This window comes from Chelonoidis abingdonii, chromosome 2, assembly GCF_003597395.2.
Source record: "Chelonoidis abingdonii isolate Lonesome George chromosome 2, CheloAbing_2.0, whole genome shotgun sequence".
Lineage (NCBI taxonomy): Eukaryota > Metazoa > Chordata > Testudines > Testudinidae > Chelonoidis > Chelonoidis abingdonii.
Genome location: NC_133770.1, coordinates 178,107,810 through 178,122,369, shown reverse-complemented (window position 1 = coordinate 178,122,369; position 14,560 = coordinate 178,107,810).

The window sequence follows — 14,560 nt, the reverse complement described above, 5'->3', positions numbered from 1 at the left end:
TATATGGACTTACACTTGGAAACAGAAGATTAGAAAAGCCTGGAGATAGAGAGATCCCTCTCAGAGCCGAGAGAGCACTAGAGACACAGACAAAGGATACACACCCAAAAATTCCCTCCCTGAGCTTTGAAAAATCCGGTTTCCTGATTGGTCCTCTGGTCAGGTGTTTGGTTTCCTTTGTTAACCCTTTACAGGTAAAAGAAACATTAAACCTTAGCTATCTATTTATGACAGGGGCTGCGGGAAGTGACGTGGGCCAAGGGATGTGCTGGCAGCCCTTTCCGCATATTCTCTCCTATACTCTTCCCCAACCAAGAGCTCCCTCCTTCATCCAAACTCCCTCCCAGAGCTTGCACCCCTTACCCTCTCTTGCAGCCCAACACCATGCTCCAGGCTCACCCTGGAGCCCCTTCCCACACTCCAAGCCCTTCAGCCCTAGCTCAAAACCCACACCCCCTCCCATACCCAACCTGATGAAAGTGAGGCTACATCTTCACTACTCGCCATATCGGCTGGTAGCAATCGATTGCTCAGGGATCGATATCGCGTCTAGATGAGACGCGATATATCGATCCTCGAACACACTTATATCGATTCTGGAACTCCACCAAGCCGAGCGGAGTTGCGGAATCAATGGGGAGCCACGGACGTCGATCCCGCGCCGTGAGGACGGTGAGCAATTTGATCTTAGATACTTCGACTTCAGCTACTTTATTCACGTAGCTGAAGTTGCGTATCTAAGATCGATTTTCCCCTGTAGTGTAGACCAGCCCTGAGTGAGGGTGGCGGAGAGTGAGCGACAGAGGAAGAGGGGATGGAGTGAGTGGGGTGGGACTTCGGGGAAGGGGCGAGGCAGATCCTGGGTTGTACTTAAATTCAAAAAGTGATCTTGTGCATAAAAAGGTTGGAGAACACTGTTCTAGGAGCTCAGTCTAGAAATCAGACAATACTCCTCAGGTGAAAACAGAGATAAATAAAGTGTAAGAGGGTAGGATGACAAGTCAACAGTCAAGACAGGTGCGATTGTATAATTTACCAATCATAGAGGTCTCATTCACAAGTGCACATGCTGAAGTTTCTACATTCCCCCAGAATGTTGGATATATTTTAACAACAATAATACATTTATCTTCTTTATAAATCAATTCCTCTGGCTCCCTAGATATTTTGTTGCTCTTCTGTAATCTCCCTTCTACTTGTCAATATTTACCATGATACACAAGGTATACATTTAGATAAATTCATATTGAGATGCTCAGAACTGAACTCAAATATTCCATGGCTCCCTCACCAAAGCTGAACAGAGGGACTTTTATCTCCATAACTCCTTCTCCATGACTTGATCGCTTTGTGTATGCAGCTCAGAATTGCTCCTCTACTGTATTTTATTGAAAATGTGTGTCTAATTTTTTGTCCATTATCACTAACTCTAGGTCTCTTTCAGCATCACTGCTTCCTTGTTTTCTCCCATTCTCTGAATGTGTTTGGAGTCTGTATTGCAGTTTATTTGAATGATCTTTCCTTGTATCTGTTAACTTACATTTTCTAAGCTGAATCTCTGCTCTTTTGCTGTCTCCTGCCCCATATCCCCCATCAGGTTAAGGCTTTTTCCTTCTTTCAAGAATAAGTATTTTGGAGAAGAGAAGAATTCACTATCAGGGAGATTTGGGGTGTTTAAGTTAAGGCATGTTGTTTCCATTGCTATTTTCCTCATGCTTTTGAGGAAATCTTAAGATTAGAACCACTGACAACGGGGAGTTGGGGTTGTTTCTCTCACTGTTTTTGGCTATTGGAGTTTATATTTGAACTATGTGGTTCAGGGTATGTGTGTGGGCAGAGAGAAGAACAGCATCACCTATGATTATTAGTGGGTTTGACAGTGGTAACGGTGCTCACAGACCAGTTCTGAGATAACAGAAATCCCCGTTAATGGAGAAATAACTTTACTATTTTTATGACTCTACAAGACTGAATGACAAGAACATACAAAAAAAGGAACAGAAATAGGGTTTAACTCTATGTACATGGTTCCTGTTAGGTCACTTACTCTGGCAGAGAAAACAGGAAGTCTGCTACTCAGATTTCTCAAGACATTAAACGTGGTAATTGTCTCAAATTTTGTTAATACAGCTCTAAATAGACTTCCTTAACAACAACTAGATGCACTTCTTTCTTCTTTTGAAAGCATACCAAAAAAAGTGGGCAGGTTTTGTTTTAAGACCTTCAGTTTCCCTTTCATTACTTTTTCAGAGAAGACAGGATAAAAATGGCTGAATTTATACAGAAAATTCTGTAATGGGACTATTCTCTCTCTTATCTCAAGTTCCTCAGGTGAGTAAGTGTTTGATGGATCAGAGCCTGTGTTTGCTAAGCAACTCATGACAGAATGACAATAAATAATATAAGGCTATATAGTTGCACATTCCATACATTTTAAAACACTTTCACTCGAACAAAGAACTTGTAATCTATAGCCAACTATGCAAGTCAGCTGTAATTTAAAAATTTAGTGTCTCTAGCCCAGGGGTAGGCAACCAATGACATGCGTGCCGAAGAAGGCATGCAAGCTGATTTTCAGTGGCACTCACACTGCCTGGGTCCTGGCCACTGGTCAGGGGGGCTCTGTATTTTAATTTAATTTTAAATGAAGCTTCTTAAACATTTTTAAAACCTTATTTACTTTACATACAACAATAGTTTAGTTAGATATTATAGACTTATAGAAAGAGACCTTCTAAAAACATTAAAATGTATTACTGGCACGCAAGACCTTACATTAGAGTGAATAAATGAAGACTCGGCACACCACTTCTGAAAGGTTGCTGACCCCTGCTCTAGCCTTTAGAATAAAACTAGTTTGTTAGAGAGCCACATTTTTATAAACTCTCCTTGACTAGATATAAAAAAAATGAAAACACTATCACCATTTTAATTTTCTTTCAAGTAATTATTCTTTCCTGCTCACTTTCAATTCATGAAGATCACAACTTCTAAAACCCATTTCCTGCATCTGTTCACTGTGGTTACAATTTGTCTTTGATAAACTGATATCAAACAGTTATTTGATCAACCAGGAAGTAAGTGCTAGTTTGAAACAGAGCTGATTTAGCAAGAGCAGCAAAAGAAATGCAGACAAAATGCAAGAGTTTAAATACTCATACTTCATACTCCTTTGGCTTTCAAATGGCTGCCTGTCTCCCAAAGGTGCCATATATCTGTTCAGCTCTGTTTCTCAGTAGCCAAGGATTATCTGTTCTGTCTCAGAGATGTTACTCTTGGATCTGTGCACTAGTTTGGCTCACGGAATATTATCATTCCCCATTATAAACTATTTTCATCTTTTGAAAAATATCCTAGTTTAAATGCTTCTCCAAAACATCAACAAATTTCAAATTCTTCCAGGTACATCCATCACTGGGTATAAGTGGGGCCATATCTTCAAGTCCTTATTGAGGCAAAATTCTTCAATGGGATTTGTTTTACGCTTAAGATGAAATGAAAGCAAAACAATAAAAGAATCCAACTGAAATAAAAATGTTCTGATTTGGTGTCATGATTATACATTTTCCTTTTCCCTGTTACATTCTCTTTCTTTATTGCCTTGGCCTGTAAAGGCCTGTTAGGTGAAAGCCTGATACAGATAGTTAATGGAAACAAAGGTATAATGTTCCATTTGCAGGATTTCTTTTGCTTTGCTTAGTGTGGTAGTCAGAGCTTATTTTACATTTTCATTAATGGGCAAAGATAGAGAGCAAAGGGAATTTCATGATATTCCTCTTTGCAGTTAGAAAGACATTTTTTTTTCAGTTTTTGCAAGCATTAAAACATAGTTTAGCATTAAAGTCAATGGGAGTTTTGCTTGTAGTATGAGTAGAAAATAAAAAGGCTTACACAAAATATGCAAAACAGAAAGTGTTTCCTTTTTATCTATGTACATGAGTGAATCTGCATACGAAAATTTTTTGGGTTGCTCCACAAGAGAATCCTTGTGTATTACAAAAGTCTGTTTTTTAATTCCTAAAATAGGATCACCTCCTGCAATCTTTACTTGGGCATATCTGTTTATGCCTATAGGATAATGTCTGGAGTAAAGACAGAGTAGATAGTACAGGATTTGTCCAATTATGCCTATTTTGGCACTAGCCATTTGTAGCAGATGCTCTCCAAGGCCCCACGACAGGGACATCCCTAGGGGAGTGTGGGGCCAGGACAAATCAGCCTGTATGGGCCCCCCTTAACATTTTTTATATGGGTGAAATCTGTGGGGAGGGGGCACCAGTGCTGGGGGGTGAGGAACAATGGAGAGTCACAGGGTGGCACTTGTGCTGGGTCGAGGGGGCTCCCTGCACTTGGAGTCCCGGAAAAGGGAAGGTTCTGGGGCAGAAGGTAATGCATGGGGTGAGCCTGGCACTGGTGTGTTCCAGTGGCGCTAGGACGCTGGAGACCGGTGCAGTGGCGGGCAAGAAAAAGAAATACAATGTGCACTTCCCGCCGGTGAGTGAAGGCCCAACCCCCGCTGCCGGCACCAGGGCCCTGCTAGCACCCCGGGCAGGCCTGGCCCCCCCAGGCACCCTTAACTACCCCCCCCGGGGTTGGCCTAGCCTAGTACCCCTCGCACAACATACGCACACTGAAATGGGGGCCTGGAGCAGTCACCCCGATTCACCATACCCAATGGACAGTTCTGCCCACGATCCTATCCTAAATTCATTGCAATTGATACGAGCTCTTCCATTCACTTCAAATGGCTTTTGATCTGACCCATAATGATCCCTCACTGATCTAAACAGTAGGGGGGGAAAAAAACAGACTGTTCAGCACAAAAGGAAGACAGATAAGCACTACACCATAGCAGCAGCAAGGTTTGATTTAATTGTGTTCGCTGGATTCTTTTGGATTGTTTATTTTTTCTTTCAGAAAACTGGTTTAAGTGAGTAAAGTGCATACAACAGTACAGTCCTGGCTGGGTATAAGTATTGGTTCAATATAGTTTGCTCTGCTTTCTTTCATGCGCTCTGCGATTTTTGATTATACAAATCAGTAAGTGTTGATTAACCACAACAGTTGCTGTAGAAATGGAGATGAGTTACATACACCTCCACCCCACTATAACGCAACCCAATATAACACAGGTTTGTGTATAATGCAGTAGCAGCAAGGCTCCAGCAGTGCTTTAGAGGGTCCGGGGCTCCAGCTGCTGTGGGGAGCCTCGGGCCCTTTAAATCACTGCCGGAGCCCTGCTGCCACTTACCCCAGGGTTGCGGCAGTAAGGCTTGGCCAGTGAGTTAAAGGGTCTGGGGCTCCCCACGGCTGAAGCCCCAGGCTTTTTAAATCACTGCTGCAGCCCTGCCACTGCTACCCTGATATAATGGCGTTTCACCTATAACGCGGTAGGGATTTTTGGCTCCCCATGACCACGTTATATTGGGGTCGAAGTATATAAGAAAACATTAATTCATGATCAAGATTATGTCAGACACAAAAGAGAACTGCTAAAGGGATTAATGTGGTTTATGGGGATCCTGTTCTTGAGGTTTCCTTTCTGAGGGTGCCTGTTTGCAAGATGACTGATGTATCATTTGTAATGCTGTGTATTCTTATTAGTGCGTCTACGCAGCGGAGATCCAACTTTCCTTGTGTGTGGAGTGATCTCTGCAAACAGCAGCACTCTTTCCATTTGGGATTAGCTGATTTGTGGGAGAATGGTGTCACTGCCTGTAATGCTGGAGAGATGCATACCTCATTGAAGTTAAATGCAGCTTTAGTAGTTGACATGGCCAAAAGACAGATCCTGAAAGGGAGATGTGTTTCAGTCTGTATGATTGAGAATATGAGAATATCCTATTAGCTGAGCTTCTGCAGCTGCTCACCTGCCAGAGTGACTGTTCCAGAGGCTCTGGTTTTGATTTTCCTCTCCATTTTTGTGCTGGGGTCGTGCACTAAGCTGTTACTACTGCAGTTTTTAACATTATTTTACAGCACAACAGCATTTTTTTTGGATGACAGCATTTCTGAGCTGTTCCAAAGGAGCTATTTAGCTTTTAAGATGACTGCTCTTGGAAGAATTCTCTGGCTTAACAGCATCAGGAAAAGGGCACAGGAAATGCAGATACTGAATTCTTGTTAAGGAAATGACAAGCTCTTGTGTTGTAATATTTTAACCATAGTCTCTAGCTGACACCATTTATGAGCTGTTATATATGGCTGTAATAACACTCAGGCTCAGGGAGGCTTTCCACAGAACTCACATTTGTTTTCACATTCATTTGGTAAATGAGTTTGTAATGGGGTGCAAACAGGAACAAATGGACAATAAATGAGTCTTTTACGTGGACTGATACTTTGCAAATATATATCCCATTACAAAACCAAATAATCAGAAGTCAAACTAAACAGCAGCAGCCCATGTCAGAAAGCAATGAAAAAGGAGATGTATGCTTCCCTGCTTTACATACACAGCATTTTGATATGTGGGTTTCCTGGTTAAATTGTTTCCCACTATTCCAAAAAACATATCCCACACTGAAATGCCAATGTGCAGTTTTATATCATCTTTTGCTAAGGGGGTATGTCTAGCTGTGCATTAGCTGCCACTGAGTTGCTGCTGTGATGCCCGGGAGATTGCTGAGTGATGTTCCATCACCAAGTTGGTGGCATTTGTCACGAATTCTCACTTAACACGGTGGGCTGCGTGAAGGCTGACATCTTTCACTCCCAGGTACAACCTGGGGTGAATTGGTATCAGTGTTGCAAGCATGTGTAATAGCACTTGTATATTCGGTAGCTGAATATTGTGCACCGGTATGGAGCAGATGCAGCCGCATGCAATTTGTTGATACCCAGCTGAATACAGTGATGCTGGAATCCTTAAGTCAACCCCAACACCATGGCTACCTGTTCTGTCTAACATCAAACTCCAAGAAGTTCAGTGAGGCCAGGAGAACAAACGTCTTCCTATCCACCAAGACTTTGTCAAACCCTTCTCCTCACAAATGTCTGAAGGCCCACAAGCCTTTCTGGGAACATTCACTTAGCCTTATGCAACCAGGCTATGATCAGGAGGAGGCTTGGAAAGCAGATTGGGCAAAACAAGAGTTAAAAAAATAAGCACCTTGTGCCAGATCCCACACAGAAGGTTCCTGGGTTTGACCTTAGTCCACTCTGATCTGAATTCAAACCAACGATGGTAGATGGGGACATCTAAGGCACAAATTGAAAATCAAGGACTCCCGAGCGTGGTGGAGCAGATCCCCATGACAGACTATCAAAGTCACCACCTACTGCCCAGTTTATTTATATGAAGGACACATCCCTGCAATAAATTCTGCTACTCCTGATGTAGCCATTTGGCTCGATCACCTTAAAGTGAAATTGTAGTTGCTGCTCTACTCCAGCCATATGAAAAAAGAAGAAGAATAGCTGCCACTAGCAAGGCTGAGAAGGGTCTATTGTTTTCCAGTGTATAAGGTAGCTACCGGTATTCGCTGTGACTACTCCTGAGTGGTCGCATTCTTCTTAGCAGGGCATGATGGAGTACAGCAGGAAACATCCCTTAGATGCAAAGAAGAAATGCAGGTTAACTAACCTTTTCTAATGCAGCCATGAGGCCCAAACCTGCGTCAGTGGTAAAATACCCCTTGAGTTTAATGGAAACAGGATGGTTTAGCAATCTAGGCAGTTATAAAAGCACCTCATACAGGCATCATGTTGTGGGACTATGTAAAGGACAATTCTGGACCATATGCAGGGGCAGTTCCAAGTCATTGCTGAGTTTTTCACTTTGGGCAGTTTGAGTCAGATCCTTTCCTCAGTACCAACAATTTCATTCCACAAAGCAATTGGAATCTGACCCTAACTAGCCAACTGAGCATTCCCATAGTATGAGGGAGCTCTCGGCTGACAGAAGGCTGGCACAAACATTAACTTCCCCCTTCCCTCTGATAATAAGGACGTGGCAGGGACAAGGTGGAGTGGATCTGCTTTCTGTCTACTCTCAACTGGAATAGCGCTGCTCTATTTAGGTCTTGTCTACACAAACATTTAGTATGTGGCTAGCTGAGGTGCTAGCCCCACGCTAACTTAGTGTGCATCAGCAGGGTCCACATGAACTGTTCATTAGTGCACTTTAATCTACTCCTGTTTCAAAGTGGAGTAGACTCAAGCACATTAACAACCTGTTAGTGTGCATCAGCAGGATTCATGTGCACAATTGGTATGTGTAACATGGACAGACCCCTGTCATCGGCGGGCAGGATCAAACTTGAGGCCTCTGGAGCTTAGTGCATGAGCCTCTACTTCATGAATTCAACACCAGCTGGCCCTTAGCTAAGGCTGTAGGGCAGAATCATTAATCTCTAAGTAGTCTACGTGCCACTAGATGGGACAGAGCACCACACCCAGGAGGTGTGTGGGTTACGTATATAGCAGGCTAGTGCAGGGTAGATTCATAGCCCAGCAATGCAGGAACTAAACATAAGTGTAGAGAACCTCTTACATTAGAGCCCTGTCAAAATTAGGAAGCATAACCAGCTCCCTGACTTTCTTCCTCCTCCTAACATCAAGCAGATCTTAGTACAAGAGAGAATCTGAGGCTTTATATTAAAGATAAACCAGTGCTCACTTACTTCATAAGGGAAAGGAGATTTAGTCTTATGGTTTAGTCATTGGACTGTGATTCAGAAGATCTAGGTATATTTCCTGTATAATCCTGTCACTTAATTTCTCTGGGCCTCTCATCCCACAAAACTGAGATAATAATTCCATTGTTCCACTGTTTGTCTGTCTCACCTATTTAGTTCATCAGCTCATTGGGGCAGAAACTGTTTCTTGGTACAGGACCTAGCACATTAGGGCCTTGAATATGGATGGGCCTTTGAGCGGCTACAGTAGTGCACATACTGTTATGCAATCTGCTCTGAATTTTAAGGGGTGCTGTGAAGAAACTTGGACGGCTCAGCCAATATTTTAAAACTTCTTTTTCGAAACCATCTCATGTAATGGGAAATCCAACAGATCGATTGAACTCATTATCTATTATTTTTGAAGGGATCCAGTTTTTTAATATCAATTTTAATTTGATTAAAAAACTGGAAAATGTGGGGGTGTTAAACGGAAACAAAACTACTGCTGACAGCTTTTCTGACTTTTTGGTGACAGATGACTCAGAGAAGCCATGTAAACCACTGTTCATGGTAGTATTTCTGTCATCCATATGAGGATTCTTCACTGGGCCCTGATTCAGGAAAGCACTTAAATGTGTGCATAAATCCCATGGACTTGGATTTAAGCATGTGCTTACATGCTTTCCTGAGTAGAAGCTTTCCTGGCTCAGAGACTGAGTGAGGTGGTGGTGGTAATAATGTGGTGGCTGCTGTCATCTAATGATTACTTCTGAATGTGGCATACATGCTAGCTCGTGGTGGGATTGGGGAAGTTAGATTGCCCCTTAACTTGCAGACCACATTCTTTGTTTTCATGGCACATGGCTTGATGGATTTTCTGGGCCCACTTGCTAGCTTAAAAAAAAAAAAAAAAAAGTATATCATCCAAATTACTCAACAATATTAATGCATATAGACACACCTGTGATATTAACAGTACACACTATAGAGGAATGGTAGACAGCAGTTGAAGCTATGACTAAGATAGCACATTAGCATGATAATATGCTTTAAAGTACAGGAGCAAAAAAATTTCCAAGTTCTAATATGACATACCTGGTCAGAGTTCATGTGAGGTTTGGGTTTTTTTATGTTTAGGCCAAATGTTAATTTTTTTTTATTCTGTGGGTTTTGAAATAGTTTTCAATGGTTTTGTAATATTTACAATTTTTTCTTCTTTCCAGGATTTTTGTTTGTACCTGGAAAACTCAAGAAACAGTTTTTTTTGTTCTCTCCCCCCACCTCCAAATCAGATTACTGATTAATCACTTGCCCAAAGACTGCCTGTTTGCAGATGAAAGTGTGGGATTTAAAGTGTGCTACTGTGCATCAGTTTTGTAACATCTAAGTTATTGTGCAAATGGAAAGCAAGTTGATTATGCTTAATTCTGTGTTTGTGAAGTATCTCAGTAAAGAAATATTTCAAGTTACTTTGCTAAGTTGATTATAGTGGTCACTGATAGCTCCTACTATAATTAAGTTTGTAAAACAATTTTCACATTATAACTCTATTTTCACATGTTCATAACTTTCTAAAAACACTCATTTTTGGGGCTGGAGTTTTTTCATTCTTAGCCTCTGCCTGAAGGTGGGGAGGGGAGTTGTGGAGAGAGAGGGAGGCAGAGTATGTTTGGATACATGGGACACCATGTGCAGGAAGTTGGTGTAAGAACTGTTGATAGGTTTTGAGTTATTCTAGATATCTTTTTCTGAGAAAAATACAGCAAAAGAGGTTGATGTTTGAAACCTGAAACTTGGCAGTGGACTGCCCACTGAAATCAATGGAAAAAGACTGCCATTAACTTTGGATCACGATGATAGTCTTCAGTGAGAAGGGTTACCTTTGTTTGGGTTAAAAATAAAAATGGGTTTTGGTTCAGAGACATGATGGTTTGAAAATCTCATGCTTTGCATACACAGTAGAAAATTTCCATGCAACTACATACGATGAGCCTGCATTTGTAGTGCACTGAGGGCTTGTCTACACACAAAAGTTGTACCACTAATACTGATTAGTTAAAATAGTACAACCCCCACTACTGTACATGCAGCTATATGTAAGTATATACTGCTTATACCAATATAGCTTAGCCCTGAAAAGGAATATGCTATAGGAGTATAACTATCCATACTAGAAGCTGTACCAGTCTAACTATATTAGTAGTTAAAAGTCACGTCTCTAAACCAACCTAGTCATAGCAGTACAAAATTTGTGTTTAGACCAAACACAACAGTGGCAATTTTTAAAAGCACTCAGCACTGAACGTAGCTCCTATTGAAATATGAGTTTTACTTCAGTGGGAACAATTGAGTGAATGCCAAGTGCTTCTGAAAAATCCCACCTCTAGTGCATATTTGGGATTACGAATTTAAAACAGCTAATAGCTATGTAGCAAGCAGTTTGCAAATTCCTCTTGAAAGAGGCAGCATAGCTAGCCTGTTCATTTTTCAAGCTGAATATTTCCAGATTTTCTTTTAAAAAATATCTAGGATTTAAGAGGAACAAAACAAAACCAAACAAAATCCCTTTGTAGTGTAACATTAAATCTGTGCAGGTACAATCTCAGAATCTGGAAATGATAAAGTGAAGTTTCCATTACCAGCATTAATTTGGCCATGTTACTGCAACACGGTGAGGAATGAATCTAGGAGTCAGAAGACCAAGGTTCAATTCCGTGCACTGCGGCCTTTCCTATGAGACCTTGGACAAATCACTCAGTCTATGCCTCAGAGAGGGATAATAGTGCTTCCCCGCCCTCACATGAGTGATTTGAGAGTAAATACATTGAAGAGATTATAAGGTGTTCAGATACTACGGTAATGGAGACCATATAAAGTACCCAACATAACTAAATCCCAGTCTTGCCATCTGATTGATGTTGGGAAACCCATGTCGACACAGAGGGCTCCATTAAACCAGAGGGACTGGGTTTCCACACAGGCACTGGAATAAGACTGCAGGATTAGAGTCACATACTGCATTGTTTTTTCTTCCTGTTTTTTGGGTTGAATATATTGCTTATTATTACACTGTTGTGAAATATATATATCATAAAACACACAGAATATGCTATGTTGTAGCACAGGGGTAGGCAACCTATGGCACTAGTGCCAAACGTGGCACACAAGCTGATTTTCAGTGGCACTCACGCTACCCGAGTCCTGGCCACAGGTCCGGGGGGCTCTGCATTTTAATTTAATTTTAAATGAAGCTTCTTAAACATTTTAAAAACCATATTTACTTTATATACACAACAATAGTTTAATTATACATTATAAACTTATAGAAAGAGACCTTCTAAAAATGTTAAAATGTATTACTGGCACGCAAAACCTTAAATTAGAGTGAATAAATGAAGACTCGGCACACCACTTCTGAAAGGTTACCGACCCCTGTTGTAGCAGTAGGTGAACATTGCTATTGAAACCCTAATTTTTGCATTTATGGACTCAATTATTTTAACTGAACAACCATAATGTTGTATTAACAGACATCTTTGCACTTAATATAATTATGAAAGATAAGTATAAAAGCACAGCTCAAATTAAGAAAGCCTTAAAATGAACACTGGGTACTTGGCAACTGTACCCCCTTTCTGGGGCGCCACCCGATGTACTGGGATTTCACTGAGCCTGCCTGCTCCACTAGCCTGGGCTCCCTCTCCCTGTTTTGCTCAATTAGGCTCTCTGGCAGCACACACACACACAGGTAGGGACGCCCCAGCTGTAGAATCACACAGAGTCTGCAAATAGCTCTCTCTGAGAAGACTCAGCTAGGAAATTGCCCAGGACTCAAGTGCAGCTCCCCTCTGAAAAGTACACCCAAGATAATATTGTCTTGTGCTGTAGAGAAATCTATACAACATAAGCTCATAAATTCACCCCCTCCCTCAATGTGGAGAAAGATATGCACAACTTCTTACCCCCACCCCACTTCTAAATTGCACAAACTGGGTTTAATAAGCAAAAACAAGTTTATTAACTATAAAAGGCAGATTTTAAGTGATTATAAAGGGATAGCAAACAGAACAAAACAGATTACCAAGCAAATAAAACAAAACATGCATAATAAGCTTAAGATCTTAAAGAGACTGGTTTCAAGAAGTAATTTCTCACCCTAAATGTTGTTTTAGGCAAGCTGCAGAGCTTCTGTAGCTTAGAGTTCCATTTATTTCTCTTTACTGACTAGACTCCTGTTTTAGTCTGGATTCAACCCATGCCTTTCTCACCACTCAGTTCCTTTGTCTCTTCAGGTACTTTCAGCAGTCTTTCTTCTTGGGCAGGAAGGCAATGGAGAAGAGTCCTGTTTGCCTTACTCCACAGCCTTAAATAGAATTTACATAAGGTGGGAAGCCTTTGTTTCCAGTGGAAAAGTACCAGCAGTGTCCAAGGTGGCACTTTTTACCAGGTGACATATCACCTGACCTTGCTGTGTCAAAGCAACCATGAAACCAGGTTTATTTGCAAAAGATGGGGAAATCCACATCTTCGAAGACTCATTATCTTTTTCCTAATAGCCCATTAAGATGATTGCTTATTGTCTGGCGGGCATCTCCAAGTATAACCACAGTTGTAATTGTTACATAGTCACAGCTAACATAGCTAACTCCAGATACAGAAATGATACATGCATACAAATTGGATACTCGCATGAAGTAAATTATAACCTTTCCAATGAAATCTTACATGAGCCATCTTGCATAAAATGTATCTTAATTATGCCATATTCATATAATAAGAATATTTCTATAAAGAATATGGAGTGTCACATCTCACAGGTACGCAAGACTATTTACTGAGTAGTTAGACATCTTTGTTCATGTTATTCCACATGGGAATATTTACCTTAAATGGACCAAAATTTAGGAAGCAAAACATATGGCCCTGTGTATGCTTAAGGTGAACTACATTTTGGATTATTACTTTAACAAAAACTTTTGTAGCTGTATATTAACTACAGAACAGTAACTATTATCACTCAACCATCCATCTCTTGTTAACATAGAGTGTATTATCATTAATACTCAAAGATGGCCCTGCTTTCTAATTTCACAGCATGAGCAAAGCATACCATTTTTCTATTTGTATATCTGGGAAAGTATTTGTGATATTTATATAACATTTTGCATGCATCCAACACAAACACTTTTGAAATATATTATGCAGGAATATCATTGGATGTGAAAAAAATCTTTGAAACATTTGGTGAAATAATCCAGGCTGCCTGATTTTGTCCATTTTTACCAAAACAGAAACAACATTCAGATCCAAGAGCTAAGGCCAAGATTTTCAAACTAGGGAGCCCCAAATTAGGTACTTAACTCCAGTTAACAGCTAAATAAAAACCCTACTTTTCAGAGATTAAATCAATAGAAGCTGGAGATGCCTAGCACAGAACCTCTGAAAATCAGACCATTCTTGTTTATATAACTAATCTGAGAGTCTGGTTTTTCAGATAGTCTTCTGAGCACCCACAATTACCTCAGCTGGGGATATGGATGCTTAGCATTTCTGAAACTCAGACCCCAAGCTTGAAATTATTGGCCTATTCCTTTAGATGGGTTACATCTCCTTTTGTCTCTAAAAGCCCTGTACTTTTCCCCCCAGCAAAGCAGATTCTGTTAGTATTACCTGTGGAATTACTAGGGAGGCCCAAATTCTGCACTCTTGTAGTCTGGTGTTGAAATCTGGAGTAATGGCACTGAAGCCAATGGAGTAACTTTGGATTGATCCTGGTTTCAGAGACAAGATGCTAGCTCTAATTTAGTAAAGTAGTCAAATTGTTTTAAAGTTTTCAATTAAAATGTAAATATACTGTTCTAACACAGGTTAATCAATTTCACTCTGTTAAAAAGAAGAGCAGCTGGAGAGGAAGTTTCACCATCTAATCATTACATTCA